This window comes from Rhinoderma darwinii, chromosome 12 (genome assembly GCF_050947455.1).
Source record: "Rhinoderma darwinii isolate aRhiDar2 chromosome 12, aRhiDar2.hap1, whole genome shotgun sequence".
Lineage (NCBI taxonomy): Eukaryota > Metazoa > Chordata > Amphibia > Anura > Rhinodermatidae > Rhinoderma > Rhinoderma darwinii.
Genome location: NC_134698.1, coordinates 14,956,050 through 14,972,221, shown reverse-complemented (window position 1 = coordinate 14,972,221; position 16,172 = coordinate 14,956,050).

Genomic DNA, 16,172 nt, shown 5'->3' with positions numbered 1-16,172 from the left:
GGGCAGAATGGGAGGAGTGCAAGAACAAAAATGGAGGCAGTCACTAACCCCACATATATGGATCACACAAACAACACAAATGTGAACAGCACATTCCAACAAAATGATGTAAAATGTGTATGCAGGTGCAAGAACACCTGTGACTGCAAATATACAGCAGACAAAAAATGGCGACAGCACACTGTGAAAGAAAGGCTTGAGAAAGGCTCCATGTAAAGATCCAAAACGTCGCACAGGGGCTAATAAAAAGCCATTTTTCACTACTATTCGGTGGGCTGTCTCTTATTGGACGACTATTGTGGAAGTGGGAGCTGTGATCGGGCTCCTGGGACGTGCACCCACCTGTACTTCTGACTGGTGCTGCTTGATGGTGAACTTACTTTCTATATATATATATATATATATATATATATATATATATATATATATATATATATATATATATATACATATACTGGGTGCAAGTGCAATGTGAATTGTCTTTCTCAACAATGTATTGTCTTCTGTGATGCTGTTCATAGATCTTTTGTTATTGATCTTCTTTTTTTCCCTCTTTTCCTTTTAACTCTACTGATAATCATTGCATTTACCAGTGAGTCAAGCCTTCTCCTTATAGATCCAAGAAAAGACCGCTAAGGCTAGTGTCACACCCCGCTTGGGTATTACATACAGGAGGATCATTTGCTATTCCTATACTATAGTTGAATACATCTGCCATTGACTGTCATACAAAAAGTATACTGGGCGTGCACTTGTTTTTTTTGCATACATTACTATTGAAAAGCATAGGCAACGGTATAGTGGCCAAACGTAAGCCAAAAGGACTCTCTTTGGCATACATTTGGGTAATAAAAGTCAGTGGGCATATTACAGTTGTACATCAGGAGATTACACCAAATTTAGAACCCAAATTTGGTATGAATTAAGTCTGGTATGACCTGCCGACCATCTAATCTGTTTGGCGACGTCCCGACTCTACCCCGACGGCGGGAGGAGAGAAGGGTCGGGCATGTTGAATATCAACTTGCACAAATTATTATTTTTTCGTTATTTGATAAGCCAGAGTCTGGTCATTTTCTTATTTCAGGTAAATATTAGGCTTGATTTGGTCAAGGGTTCATTTGTTTTTCTTCCCCTTCAAAGTTCAAAGATGAAAAAACTTTTTCAGTCCCCCTTCTTTCTAGAAAGTCCCATAGCATGGACAATTTTTTTTTCAAAATAACATTTTTAACTTTTTGTTTTCTCTATCACGTCAGGGGCCGTTGTATTTCTTGTATTGATTCAAGTAGGAAAAAGCTGTTTTAGGCGTTTACATCTGCGTCAGGGCTCCGTTCCGACGTTCCGTCTGAGCTTTCCGTCGGAACGGAGCCCTCACTGACACAAACGGAAACCATAGGATTGCCATCACCATTGATTTCAATGATGACGTATCCGGTGCAAATGGTTTCCGTTTGTCTCTATTGTGCGAGGGTTCCGTCATTTTGATGGAACCAATACCACAGTCGACTACGTTATTCATTCCGTCAAAACGACGGAACCCTTGCACATCGGAGACAAACGGAAACCGTTTGCACTGGATCCGTCACCTATGGTTTCCGTTTGTGTCAGTCAGGGCTCCGTTCCGACGGAAAGCTCCGACGGAACGGAGCCCTGATGCAGATGTGAACGCAGCCTAACAAAATGTCTGTCTCCTGGAAGGTTGTTGACGGTTCTTAATCAATAATTGTCCCCCACTGATTTATGCAAAAGAGTATATGCAATATTTAAAAAAGCAAACCACAAAGTAGTCTAATAAACTTACCTAGCCGCCATCAAGCAACGTCTTCAGCCCCCAGCCGCCCCACAACTCTGCTCTATGTTGCGCGGCCGGCTAGGGTGTTGGGGCCTGTGGCCTGCTTCCATTGCCAGTTATCGTGGATTAAACCATGTATCATGTTGATATCTTGTTCCTGCAGATTGTTATTTTTGGGTTCGACCCTTTGTCTGTGCCCCTCCATCTGGTTTGCTGATTTTCTCTGTTTCCTGGCCTAGGCTGAATGTGAGTTTGTACATAATTCTGGCCACTGGTGCTGCATTTTTAATATGTCTTTGCGTTCCGTCCGCCGTTTTGTCATGTGAAGAGCATTGTGACTATCTGAATCTTATGGTCTGCTGCGTGGGCCAGAAGTCCCCTTCACTAGGAATTCCTATGAGACTCACATCTCATAGAAATGCATAGTGAGAGTGACTTCCGGTCCAGATAGCAGACACTGTAGCATTCGGATAGTTAGGCCTTATTCACACGAACGTGTCCGTTTTGCGCGCGTAAAAAACGCATAGTTTTTCCTGCGTTGCAGTTCCGTGTCACATCCGTGTATGGTGCGTGTCTGCATTTTTTATACGCGTATGTCATCCGTATGTCACGCGTTTTTTACGTCCGCAAAATAAACTGATGGAGGTGTTTTTGTTTTTCCCATCATTTCTTTAGCAACTGTTGCAGGAATCACGGACAGCACACGGATGTGCGTCCGTGTGCTGTCAGGGATTTTCACTCACCCATTGACATCAATGGGTACATGATGCGCAAAAAACGCACAACTATAGGACATGGAGTGAGTTTCACGCAGCGGACACACGCTGAGTGAAAAACACTGTCTGAATGTCCTCATTGAATTGCATAGGTCTGTGTGACATCCGTTGTTTTAACGCGCGTAACACGGACGTGAAATACGCACGTCTGAATAAGGCCTTACAGTGCCCATCACGTGACACAGTAGCGGCCTTGCCTTTTAGATGGGCCAATTATTGGACAAACGAGGGTTTACACAGGGCAGTGATCGGGAACGAGGGTTCTGTGAATGCTCGTTTGCCCGATAATTGGCCCGTGTAAAAGGCCCTAAGTCTGTTATGTCATCTGAGGGGTGTCTACTCAATTATCAGTCTATATGAGAAGTACTTCAGGTTTCTTATCCTTAACTCCTGTGGGATAATGGATTAAAGTGATCAGTCACAATAGTAAGGCGCAGTTCACATCTCGGTATTTGTGCTACACATTGCAGCCTCCCCTCGGAGGTATACGTTGGGGAATACCCCTGACGTATATCTTCAACGGAAGGGAATAAATGATGTGTGAACATGGCCTTACCTGTACAAACGTCTGTTTTAATCAGCTGTGTAATACCAGTCTGAGCAGAAATTAGGTTGTATTTACAGCGGAAAACAATAAAAAGTCGCAAATTACCGCGCAAATCCGGCGTTCGTCAAAATTTGCAACTTTTTGACGCCGGTAAACTGGCGTAAACACTTCATGATTCCTATTGAGCTTTAGGTTGCACATTGTTCTCTGTTAGTATAACTTTTGTACAAGAATATCTTCCCTCTCCAGGTAAATCCCTTCACCTGCACTTATTACCCCAGACAGCGTTTTTTTCCCACTTCCTTTTTTTGCGTTTCTCCCTTTTATTTTTTTTATAAAAGTTTACAAATATTTCATGGTTAGTTCGTTAAAATCTATAGGTAGTGATGAGGTTGAAGCATTTGAAGCCTTTTTGCTGCATAACATGAAAAGTAAAATTTTGTGTCAATTGTAACGTCCTGGGCCCCAATGCAATATCTGTAGGTCCCCCTCTACCATATGCCATTTATAATACTGGTGGCTAAGGGGCTTTTGTAGCCCCTCTGACACAAGGGCCTGGGTGGGACTGCGACCTTTGCATCCCCTATAGCAACGCCCCTTCTATGGGCATAGATTTAATCAAGCATGTCCCTGCGCAGTGAGAGGGATTGGAGAGTTCTTTTACTTCCCGGGAGAGTTTTAAGAGGGAGAACCCTGTGAGTAACCATATGGCAAAAAATACTCCATGAGGACCAATATGGCTCACAATGGAAGCTGTCAGACTACTTTCTGTCGCACAAACTGTCCCATAAATGTCTGGAGCTTTCCAGAGAGAGACTGTGCAAACCGTTACCACACAAAAGGATTTAGATACCGTCAAAAGTTTTACTTTTCGGCCAGAGGTATATTATAACAGCACCACACATTGCATGTACCGATTGAGTTCATCTGCCACTTGTAACAAAACACCGGCTCACCTTCACCGTTGCCAGGCGTTGTCTTATATGCCACTGCTCTCCTCCTGCATCGCATCACCCTGAACGTGGGTATCATTCATGCGGTGGTTCCCGGTCTCCTCCAGGGTCAGTGCCCGATAAATGCCCCTGACTTCAGTCCATGCCAAAGCGCTTTAGGCTTCTAAAGGACCCTTCCCCCATATCTTCTTGCCTGGGCAACATGTCCATTTAGTTCTTGTTGTCTGCAAAGGTGATCGTTTCTGCTACTTCTGCTTCAGACCCGGCTTGTGTATTTGATCACGTCTAATAGAGACTCTTTTAGGGGTAGCAACCTCGGTACTCTCTGTGGGAAAGTCTATTTGGGGTAAGAACTCACAATTATTTTAGACTTTACTCCCTGGTTTAGCCCTAAGCCAATTCCGTAAGCATCCAAGTGGGTCTACAAGTGGGTCTACTTCCCTTGTTGGCCATATTAGACCATTGATATTCTCTATTAGTGCCTTCTGTAGGCTGTATTTCACGTCCTATGAATGTGTGTCTGTAGTTGCGATGGGGACACTAGATTACAAACCCTATCCTAGTGCGTATAGGAACATATATCAGCGCACTCTCTGTACAGCACTCCAGAATATGTTGGCGGTATATAAATATCTAACCATAAATTATTTTAAAACAAATAAAATTCTTAACTTTGTATAACAAGTTTCTCCCCGTGACTTCATTTTCTTAGACCTATCTCTTTTTGTTTCTGTATTTTCAAGCTTTAAGTTTGACCTTTCAAATTGTATTTTTATGTCTTATCTGGTTTAGTTATTTTTTTTTTCTCTTCGCATAGGTCAATAAATAAGAAATGTTTTGTCTCTTGTGACATTGCGTGGCTGAAAATGTTTTGTAAGTTTCAAGATTTACTTTCTACTTTCAAGGTTTTCTTTTTTCTTTTTAGTTCAATTGTTTATTTTTGCTTAATACCAGGTTTTTGTATACTGGTTATATTTCCTCATACCACAATGAACATTATATTAAAGGTTTTTTTTCATGAAATTAATCATAAATCATATTACAGAACTTGTGAAGTATAATATTTTTGTTTGTAAAATAATGTTTTCCACCCCCCCCCCCCCCCCCCCCAGGTCAGTGACCTGGGCCGGGGGTGGATTAGTAGGGGTTATGACATCATTTTCATTAGTGTATGTTATTTGTAGAAATATTCAAAACAAATCTGTATAGACTTAAAAAAAGGAAAAAGTATGATTTGAAATTTTGCCCATATCTTTAGATTTTCCTCTATCTTGTTGCGCTCATCATGCCTTTGTATTTCTGCTTCCATGAGTTACGTCCTGTCAGCGTTATGGGCTGGCTGAGCAAGTTCAGTTTTACTATGCTTTTCAGTTGTAGTTAGCTGTATTACAATGTCCACAGGGTTAAGGACCACCCATTTTAGAGGCTGGGAAATGTATGTGAAAGTTTTACATATAGTATGTGGGGATTGGAGGGGAAGCCCTTTAAATGTTGTAGGTGAAGATGAATGTTTACAGAGCAAATGTAAGGACCACCACCTACTACTCCTACTAATAATTTTTCGCACCAACTACTAGATACTACTACCCACCATCCACCAATCATTCATTCATCGTTCTTCCTGGGACCGACCATATTTGAGGGACACACTTCCTTCCTGCTTCATTGTATCGTCAGTGCAGCAGTGTGTGTGTGCTTTATGGTAGCTGAAATGAATGGGAGTCAATTGGCAGAAAAATGTCAAAGATAATAAAAGTTTTCAGGAAGTGATGGAGTACAGCTCTTCCCCCAGAGACCAAGGAGAAACAGGACAGAGAGAAGGCCATTTTACAGGAGCCAATGTTTGGGCAAACAAGCATTCATATAAATGTTTGTTCCTGATCATTACCCTGTGTAAAAGTGCCCTCTGTAGATGATGCCACAGTGCCCTCTGTAGATGCTGCCACAGTGCCATATATGGTCAGTAATGTCAGGGGCTTGCCCAGAACTGGAGTCCCGGAGCAGAGCCGCTTCTAGCACTCTGCCTGGGACTCTAGCTGTGCTCCTGACATCACTGTCCAGCTCTGGGGAAGCCCTAGACATCGCTGTCCATATGTGGATAGCAATGTCAGATGATTCTACAGAGTCCCGGAGCAGAGCCTGTACTAGCGCTCTTCCCGGGACTCAGCTCTGGAGAAGACCCTGACAACTCTGTCCATATATGGACAGTGATGTCAGAGAATTCCACAGAGTCCCGGAGCAGAGCCTGTACTAGCGGCTCTGTGTCCTGCGGGCCGCAGATGACAGCCTCAGGGGCCGCTTGCGTGCTTGAGACCCCTGCACTATGACAATCTGAAGACACTATGTTAATCTGTTTAGTTGGCGATCCGGATACGTTTCTAATCATTAACATATTCACATTTCTCATATGTAAAATCTTGATTGGATTTTGTACTTCAGTTCATATAACCCTGACTTTGTGCTAGGGAAACCTGGTGATGTTGATCAGAATGAAATGAGAAAGCTCATAACACTGAACATAAGCAGTAAGTAACCCAAAAATTGGCATATTGTTTTCTACGAAGTCCCCATTATCCACCAAAGTATGAAAGGAGTGACATATGTTTTAATCTGTATAAAAGTACCCAATTTTCTGCCTAGTGAATATAAGAAGCCTTCACAAGGGACTTTATAACTGCAGCCAGAATTGAAGAGGGTTACTATTCACAGCTTTGTTAGTCAATTTACAGTATTGTAACAGAATAACATAGTCGGGTTGAAAAAAAAGATGAAAGTATACTGTACTATAACCAGTTCATCCTTTTATGCTTCTGCGTTGATCCAGAAGAAGCAAACCAACTCCCATGAGACCGACGCCAATGGGCAGAATTTATTAAGACTGGTGTTTGATAAATTAGGCGCACCTGTGGCCGACTGTGCAGAAGAAAGTCAAATCTATGCCAGCTATGAGCTGGCATAGATTAGCACTATAAAATACATTTTAGTAAATTCATGTGGCTGGAGTCGCACTGCCCCCTCTCGCTAAGCCGCACCAAAGTTTTTTTGCAACTTTTTCTGGTGTAAAGTGTTTAATACAATTCCCCCCTAAATTCCTCATTTTAAGGGGAAAAAAAAATCCTTTCTTACACTTTAGATTATAACCCTGGATTAAGAAGAAGATACTACACAAGTTTGTAGGATACTTAAAACTCTGCTTCATTGTAAAAAATTGCTGAAAGATGTTGACAAGCTGGCAGCATGGGCAAGTAGGGGGCAGATGAAATGTTGATAAGTGTAAAGTAATGCCGCAATAATAGGATTACTGCATAGTGAAGTGAATAGGAGCAGAGTTGCAGTGTTGCATCATGGCCGCTATGACCGGACCCAACTGCTTCCGTCATGGACGTTCATTGCACAGAGGCAGCCGGAGCAGCTGATCGGTGCAGGGTCCGGGTGTCGGACCCGCACCGATCTTATCCGGTGGATAGGTCATCAATTGTCCGATAGTGGACAACCCCTTTTAATCCACAGATAAATGCTTGTGACATCACAAAATAGTATTTAAACATTTGATGAGCCTACCCTAATATATTAGGAAATTACATAAACCTCAAATAAAAAAACAAATTAGTATTATTCTTGGAAGTATCATTATCGAAGGGTAAGGCCAGAGGTGGCGGATTTGCGGTGTGGATTCGGCACTGAAAATCTTGCAACAAATTTACAGTGCGCTGTTAATAATTGGAGATTCACAAAAACCCCGTTCTCACGTTGTGGTTTTTTCTGCTGCGGATTTAAGGGCATGTTGCGAATTGTCGTCGTGGATTTCGCCCTTTACAATGCACTCAGCATAATCGGATCACCAAAGGTGCAGTTTGGACTTCTGAAATGTCCCTTGCTTGTCTTTCTTGCAGCCGCACAGATAAAGAAATATTCTGCATTTGATATACTATGGTTTTTTTTGCGTGTTTGTGGAGTAACACTGCACCTTCCTTGCCCTATTTTAGAATCATTTTTTCTGTTGATCTGTTGCTTTCTGACATCTTAAGTCAAACTGAATCAATCACGCAGCCTCTCGTAGCTCATGTAACTTGATGAAACATGGCAGCATCTCCACATCTGTTATTTTCGTTAAAACCTCATCCGCAGACACTCCCTTCTGGAGAGCTGTTATGTGCGGGTCAGTGCTGCTGATGGGAAACTGCAAGCAGAAGATGTCTGTTCTCCAACCATGTACGGAGGATGAGATCCGAATGGAAAAGATCACGTCTATCATCAGTCTCACACTAAAGACCATTGCTTATCAAAGCGATCATTGGGGAATGAAAACTCTTCTTTCTAGGAGATAAAGGTGAAGAGATCTTTGCAATACAGAAGAAATTAACAGTTTTCGGCTAATCTCGGCTCAAGGCATCTTGGTATAAATTCAACACCAGGACGATATATAAATTTCAGTAAAACGGTGAGGAGGAAGAATATCAGATATTTATTGCATATATAATTTGGAAGATCGGTGGCCCCAAGCCTAAAGCCGCCTTGTATGTATTCAGACATAGCTTGAAGCTCCTGGATCGTAGTGCCATGACATGCCACCTGTGTGGTGCCATCTCTCAATAAAAGATAGTATAGCATCTATATAGACTAATAATGAAGTATTTGAATGTATCCATGAAAATGGATCCTGCACGGGTGCAAATTGGCCGTGAAAGACAGACTTTTTCACGGCCGATTTGACGCCCGGTTGTGTGAATATAGCCTTATACTTACCCTGTTCTCCATTGTCATAGCGATGCTTTCTTCTGTTCTCCGTCCAGGCTGCCCTCCTCGGATGACGTTTCATCCCATTGACTGCTGCAGCCAATCACAGGCTACAGCGGTCACATGGCCTGCAGATTCATCTCAGGAGACCAGCCTGGACTGCGAACAGAAGTAAGCATCGCTATGACAACGAAGAATGCTTTTTTTTCCAGCAGCGGAGATTCCGCACCACAATTTGGTGTGTTTTTTCTGGCAGAATTCCCTGCGGCTTCAAGGGCCTATACGCTGCTCACATATAGATGTCACTGTGAAGATGTGGTGGCATCTTCAATCCCATCGACTTGTCTATCCAGCAGTAAATAGATCTCGGAAACCTGAAAACGTCGGTCTTCTACTTCTTTTCTTGGAACTACTTTCCCATAGCCGCCTTTTTCAGTACAGTACAGAGCCCAGACGGCTTCTACCCTAATAGTCCAAACTCTGCCAGTTAAAGCTACCGCTCAGCACACGTAAAACTTTGCCCTGACATGAATGTCCCCGAAGTCTCCTGAAATTTTTATCTCCCATCTCGGCGGTGAGAGTGGAAAGTCGGCTGTATCGTCACGTGGACGCAGCATCATCAGTTTGCTGTAATAGTTATGTAATTCGCGATAACCAACCATAGCAAACTATAAGGCTGGGTTTGCCACGTAGTGTAAATGCTTCAGAATTTCCGCACAGAAATTCCGTGCGCAAATTCCGCAGCATTTACAATAGCAGCAAATTGGATGAGATTTAAACGTGTCAGCTACACGCTGTGGAAAAAAATTGCTGCGAAAACATTCATAATTGAACTGCGGTGCATTTTTTTCATCAATCAATGCACTTTTCTTATGGGATTTCCCTATTGAATTCAATGGGGAGTTAAGACCCGCAACAAATAGCAAATGTTGATATTTTTGCGGCGAAAAAAAAATATGATTCCGCCGCAAAAAATGGCAATAAACAAACCCCAGTTTTTTTTTGTATAAATGTTATAAAAAGAAGTCCATACTTATCACCTGGGCGTTGCCATGGCAACACATCCCTCTGTTCTCCGTGCGACCTGGCCTTCTGGGAACTGCTGCAGCCAATCACTGGCCCCCTCGAACACACCATTGCGCCCCCCTCCCCCCACGGCACGACCGGCCGTTTACAATGGTTATGGCAGCCTGGGGGCCTAATAAAGGCCCCCAGGTCTGCCATCTTTGTACTCCTTTAAAGCAGAATCACGATAATCACATTAGTATTGCAGTATATCATGTAAGCGACCCAACGATCGCTGCTTCAAGTCCCCTAGGGGGGACAATAAAAAAAAGTGAAAAGCAGTTAAATAAAGATTTTTATAATGTTGCAAAAAAAATTTATATTAAAAGTTCAAAAACCCCCCCTTTTCCCATTTTTTCCCTAAAGCAATGTTAAAAAATAAATAAAAGTTAACATAACTGGTATCGGCTTGTCCCGCTCGGTGAACTCCGTAAAAAAAAAAAAGCAAATTGCTGTTTTTGGTCACCTTAGCTCCTAAAAAAAAAGGAATAAAAAGTGAACAAAAAGTCGCATGTACCCCAAAATGGTATCGGTGAAACTACAACTCGTCTGCAAAATTTAAGCCCTCACACCTCTAAATTAATGGAAAAATAAAAAAGTTGTGGCTCTCAGAATATGGCGATACAAAACCTTTTATTTATTTTTTTAAGCAAATAATTGTATTTTTTTAAAAAGTGGTAGAACATAAAAGAAAACATATAAATTTGGTATTGACCTGTAGAATAAAGTGATTATGTAGGTTTCACCGCCTGATAGACGCCGTAAAAACAGAACCCCCTCAAAAATTGTGTAATCGCTGTTTTATGCCCATTTCACCCCACACATAATTTTTTCCTGTACATTATGCGGTACAATAAATGGTGCCATGAAAAACTAAAAACAAGACCTGATATGGCTATGTCGACGAAGAAATAGAAAAGTTATGGCTTTTGGAAGGCGAAAATGAAAAAATTCAAATTGGCCTGGTCTTTAAGGGGTTAAGGTAGTGGATACAAATATACGTAATACATACAGGGAAAAATCCAGGGTCCAGGGAAAAATCTGTGGCTTTATTTGCCCATGTTTACAGCCACGCAATGTTTTAGTTCCACCATGGAACTTTTTTCAAAAATATTTTTTGTGCTTTTTTTAATTGAATATTTTTAGTAATACATACTTCAAATTTATTACCAAGTGTTCATTTAGTAAAGTTTTATGAAGGGGTGATATTGCTAAAACGGCAGTAATAAGTGAAGCCATGCAGATGCTGACGTATCACATTTACAGCGTTCGTTACACATGGACGGTTACATGAAGAACCTGATACGCTTGACTGCCAAATACGACTATTGTTGAACAGAGACGATGTGTTTTTGTGTTTATTCGTCTGTTTTTCAGAGCACATGTGTATAGAGCAACTAAAATGAAATCACAAAACAAAAGACTTCGCCAACAGCTGCCAACTTGGCTGTGATGACGGTGGCCATATTGGTTGTTAGACTGTCACCCACTCTTTACAGATAAATATATAATTTTTATTTTATTTTTGGGGCAAATGCTATATGCGGGAAATAGTATATTACTTGGTATGGGTTAAGTAGCAAGAAATGTTCATGCCAAAGCAATGTTATTCGTTTTCAGGAGGAAAGAAATGAGAACGTGGATCTGCAGTCTTATAGATGTCCTATGGATTTGGCCAACTGACCAAGACATGGCAGATGGCATTAATCATACAGCGAGGTAATATATGTACTTATACTGTGTGGTAAAGCTTGTGCTAGTTTTAAACTGAACAGAAAAGTAATATGGAAAATGCTCTCTATAATATTATATGGTGATCTCAGAGGCACTTAGTCAGCTGGCTCAAAAGCTAAAATTTTGGGACCTGAAACATGCAGCAGCAACAACATAAAAGGGGCTAAAGAAGCACTCCAGAAAATTTTTGTTTGCCTATATAGTGCAGCATAGGCTGCTATTAAAGAATAATGTAGGGGCTCTTGTGTATACCTATTTTAGTTGATGTGCCATTTATGGGTTGTCTGCCATCTTGGTTCCTTCTTCCCCTCTGATATGGTACCCCTAATGCAGCCTACATTTCCCATGATGCTTCTGGCTTTGCAGAGGGGGTGGAGTCTCATCACACTGCGCTTGCTCTGCTAGGAGTGCTATCTCAGCAAGTGATAAATCAGTGACATAAAACTGCCATACTTACTGTCACGATCTGTGGATATTGTGGACTTACTGGGCCGTACCGCCTTGACAGTATGGCAGCTGGTCAACAGGATACAAGTCACAGTCTATAGTTCGTATAGGTGTACCTGTGGTAACTTCAGACAGTAGCAGGATAGGCTCGGATGGGACCTTGGCAGCAGGCAGACACCAGGCGTGGTGTAACAAGTCCGGTGTAATATACAGCACAACACGACTCCAACTCTAAACGGCACTGGAACAAGATAGCACGGGATACAGGTAGCAGGAACGGGAACACTGGAACCGGAAAACACTCAAGGGACCATTTGCAAAGACAGACACGGGTAGGTACAAACAACGCTCAGGCAATGCAGGAAGAGTCAGGGGCCTTCTTATAGTCCAGGGTGATCTGGGAGCAATCAGTCAAATCTAAAACATGTGTGTGCTCTGGCTCATTGAGGCCGGGAATGAGCTCGAGTGTGCACCCTAGTGGTATCTCTGGGGTGGAAGACGTCTTCAGGAAGATAGGAGTCTGCGGTCTGCGACCGCGGACGTTACGCTTACACTGCAGAGTCTCAGTGTAACCCTATGTAGCTTCAGCCTGTCTCCTCTGCCTCCTTCTAGTGATAGACCTTTCTATGTCCATTTTTACACAGGAGACAGTGAGGAGCAGCAGCTCTTAGAAATACACTGAACTCTCTGCACACAGATATTATAGACCGTAAGTGTGAGACAGAGGGGTTTATAACTGTGCAGCTAATCATTGTATGGACTCCCCTATTATATTACTGCACTCCTGCTCCCTTATATAGGGCAGATCTGATCTCTTCAGCAGCACTATATGCATGAGGACATACAGAGAAAGGAGAGGGAGCTGGGTGTGGAGGGGAGGGGTCTCCGAGCTGCCAGGAGTAATTTGATTGGTGATGATGTAATCCTGTCATTCACAGGAAGTCAGCCACACAGCAGATAGTGACCTCCTGTCTACACATGAGACCATGGTCTAATTTGGTGGTCAGACTTGAGATCACATGACACAGCTGCCCATAATGAAAGGGTTAAAAATGTGTAGAAGCAACTGAGCTGGGAAGGAACAAATGGCACTGCTAGAATATTGCTGGTGAGTTAGCAGGATATGTGCAAAAATATTGCTAGGGGTCTTCTTTAAACTGTTCAAACCATTAAAGAGGTTTTCCGGGACTTTAATATTAATGGCTTATTCTTAGAACTAGCTGCATCAAGGGGCTGAGCTACAGTAACCTGCAAAGCCACAATTGTATGTACTCCGCTGTGCGTGCGTCACAATGAAGGGGAAGCGGCACTACAGCAAGCTAGTAGAACACTGGGTAAAACTGCCACTTTAGGGGCCGGAGGATACTGGTGGACAGTAAACAACTTTAGCAACCAGTGAAGGGCAACTGCAAAATGATTACAAATTATCCCCAGATAATCCTGGACTGTAAAAAGGGCCCTGCCCTTTTACTCCTTGCCTGAGTGTTGTGTATTCCCTAGTTAGTCTTAGCAGATGGTCCCTTAGTTGTATCCTTTTCCCAGTGTTCCCGTGCCCTGCTACCTGTATCTTGTATCCCGTGCTGTGTTTGTTCCTGTGCCTCTTCTAGTGTTGGAGCCACGTCTGCTGTCATACACCACGTCTGCTGTCATCTGCCACGCCTGCTATCATCCACCATGTGTGGCATCATCTACCTTCAAGTTCCATCTGCGCCTAAGCCTCTGCTACTGTCTGGACTTTTGTGCTAGGACTTTGCATAGACTGTTGTTTGGCCAACTGCTACTCCGCTACGGCGGTGTGGCCTAGTGGGTCCACTTACCCACGGAACGTGACAGATGTCCTCCCTTTCTTTCTTTCTAAATCCGACATAGCCTAAGATGTATGGCGCGAGATGTTAAACAAACCTTTTTTTTAAAAAAAACATATACCACCGACAGAGGCCATCTGTTAGCCATCTACCACCCATAGACTCCCATGTTAAAAAAACTTATACATCACAGCCATCCAGTAAAGAAAGTATACGTTCAACATATATGTTTTGTAGCATAGAAGTCTATACCCAACATATGGCATCCATCAACTATAGATTCCCAGGATAAAAAAAAAATGTTTAATGTATATGTTTTTTTTGGATGCCTGTGACGGATGCATTTGATGGATGCCATCCGTTGGCTGTCATTTATACAATTAAAGAATGTTTTCTTTTCTGAATGGCGCAAGATTGTATTGAATTGGCATAGGTTGGACACATCTGTACCTAGGCGTGTAACCATGACAAGGGGGCATCCACGGATTATAGAGTTTAGAAAGTTTCACCATTACAGACGGGGATTCTTTACTGTAAGAGCAGTGAGACTATAGAACTATCTGCCACAGGATGTTGTGATGGTTGATTCATTGAACAAGTTTAAGAGGGGCCTGGATGTCTTTCTGCAATATGTCAAAAGTTACATGTACTAGAGTACTGGAAATGGTTTGTTGGACCAGGAATTTACTCTGATTTTGGAGTCGGAAAGGGTACTTCCCCTTGTATTTTTTGTCTTCCTAAGTGGCATCTAAGTGGTTTATAGCCCATTAGCCCCCTTCCCTTCAATGCGATAATGGGGTGCCGAAGGGTTGCTATGGCAACCGGATGCCAAACAATGGCCTCCTGGTCTGCCATTTACGGAAGCACAATACGCCTGTCAGCGTAAAACCGACGGTTATAAGACACTGTACTAGTTAAGTAGTGCAGTGAGTTATAACAGCGATCAGAGGATCAGGCCTTCAAGTCCCCTTAGTGGGACTAAAAAACAAAAGTAAAAAAAAAAGGTTTTCGAAAAATAAACCTTTTTCAAGTAATAAAATGAAAAAATAGAATTTTTCCATTATCCAGTTCTTTATCATTGGAAAAAAAATGATATAAATTATAAATAATTGGTATCACCACGTCTGTAACGACATGAAATATACAAATATTACATTCTCAGCAAAATTCTCCAAACTGCAAAGGTGCTGAGGGTGTTCCAAAAGTGGGAAAAGAAAGTACACCACTTATCAGTTACCCCAAAATAACCTGTCCCATGCATAAAGTATTGCTTCTAAGTAGGGATGCACGATGCATCGAAACTTCGATACTGTTTCAATGCCGTGCACCCTCATACGGTTCGATACCGTTATTTCATGTATTTCGATAGTAAGCTGTGCCGCCGGGGCTGCGGCTGTGTAACACAGCCATTGCCCTGCTTCTGAGTCCTGACAAGTGCGCACGGGGTCAGCATGAGGTGATGCGACCAGCGCTGCACTAATGAGTGGCGGCACTGAAGACAGAACATGGCAGGCACAATGCAAAACACCCCCATGTTCTGACTTTCGTGCCTGCGCCACCACTCATTAGTGCAGCGCCGGCGACATCTCCTTATGCTGACCGTGCACGCACTTGTTGTCAGGAGCGGGGCAATGGCTGTATTACACAGCCGCAGCCCCGCTCTAACGGCGGAGATCAGAGAGAAGGGACAGCCCTTTCCGAGGTAAAAGTAAAAGAAATTCATACTTACCCGGCCGTTGTCTTGGTGACGCGTCCCTCTCTTGACATCCAGCCTGACCTCCCTGGATGACGCGGCAGTCCATGTGACCGCTGCAGCCTGTGATTGGCCTGTGATTGGCTGCAGCGGTGACATGGGCTGAAACATCATCACGCCGGACTGGAGGAAGAAGCAGTGAGTTCTGGGGAAGTATGAACGTCTACTTTTTTTACACCTTGATTTATATTGTGATCGGAAGTCACTGTCCAGGGTGCTGAAAGAGTTAAAGCCGATCAGTTAACTCTTTCAGCACCCTGGACAGTGACTATACACTGACGTCGCCTAGCAACGCTCCCGTAATTGCGGGTGCACACACGTAGTCACCCGTAATTCCGGGAGCCCCATAGACTTCTATGGGCCTGCCCGTGCCGTAATTACGGCCTAAAATAGGACATGATTACGGGCGTTTTTATGTTCGTGTGCATGGGGCCTTAGTTGTACTTTTTATTGGCACCATTTTGGGGTACTTATAATTTATTGATGAGCATTTGTTAACTTTTTTTGGGGGGTATAGAAAAATAAACAGCAATTCCGACATTGTTCTATGCGTTTAAAATTTA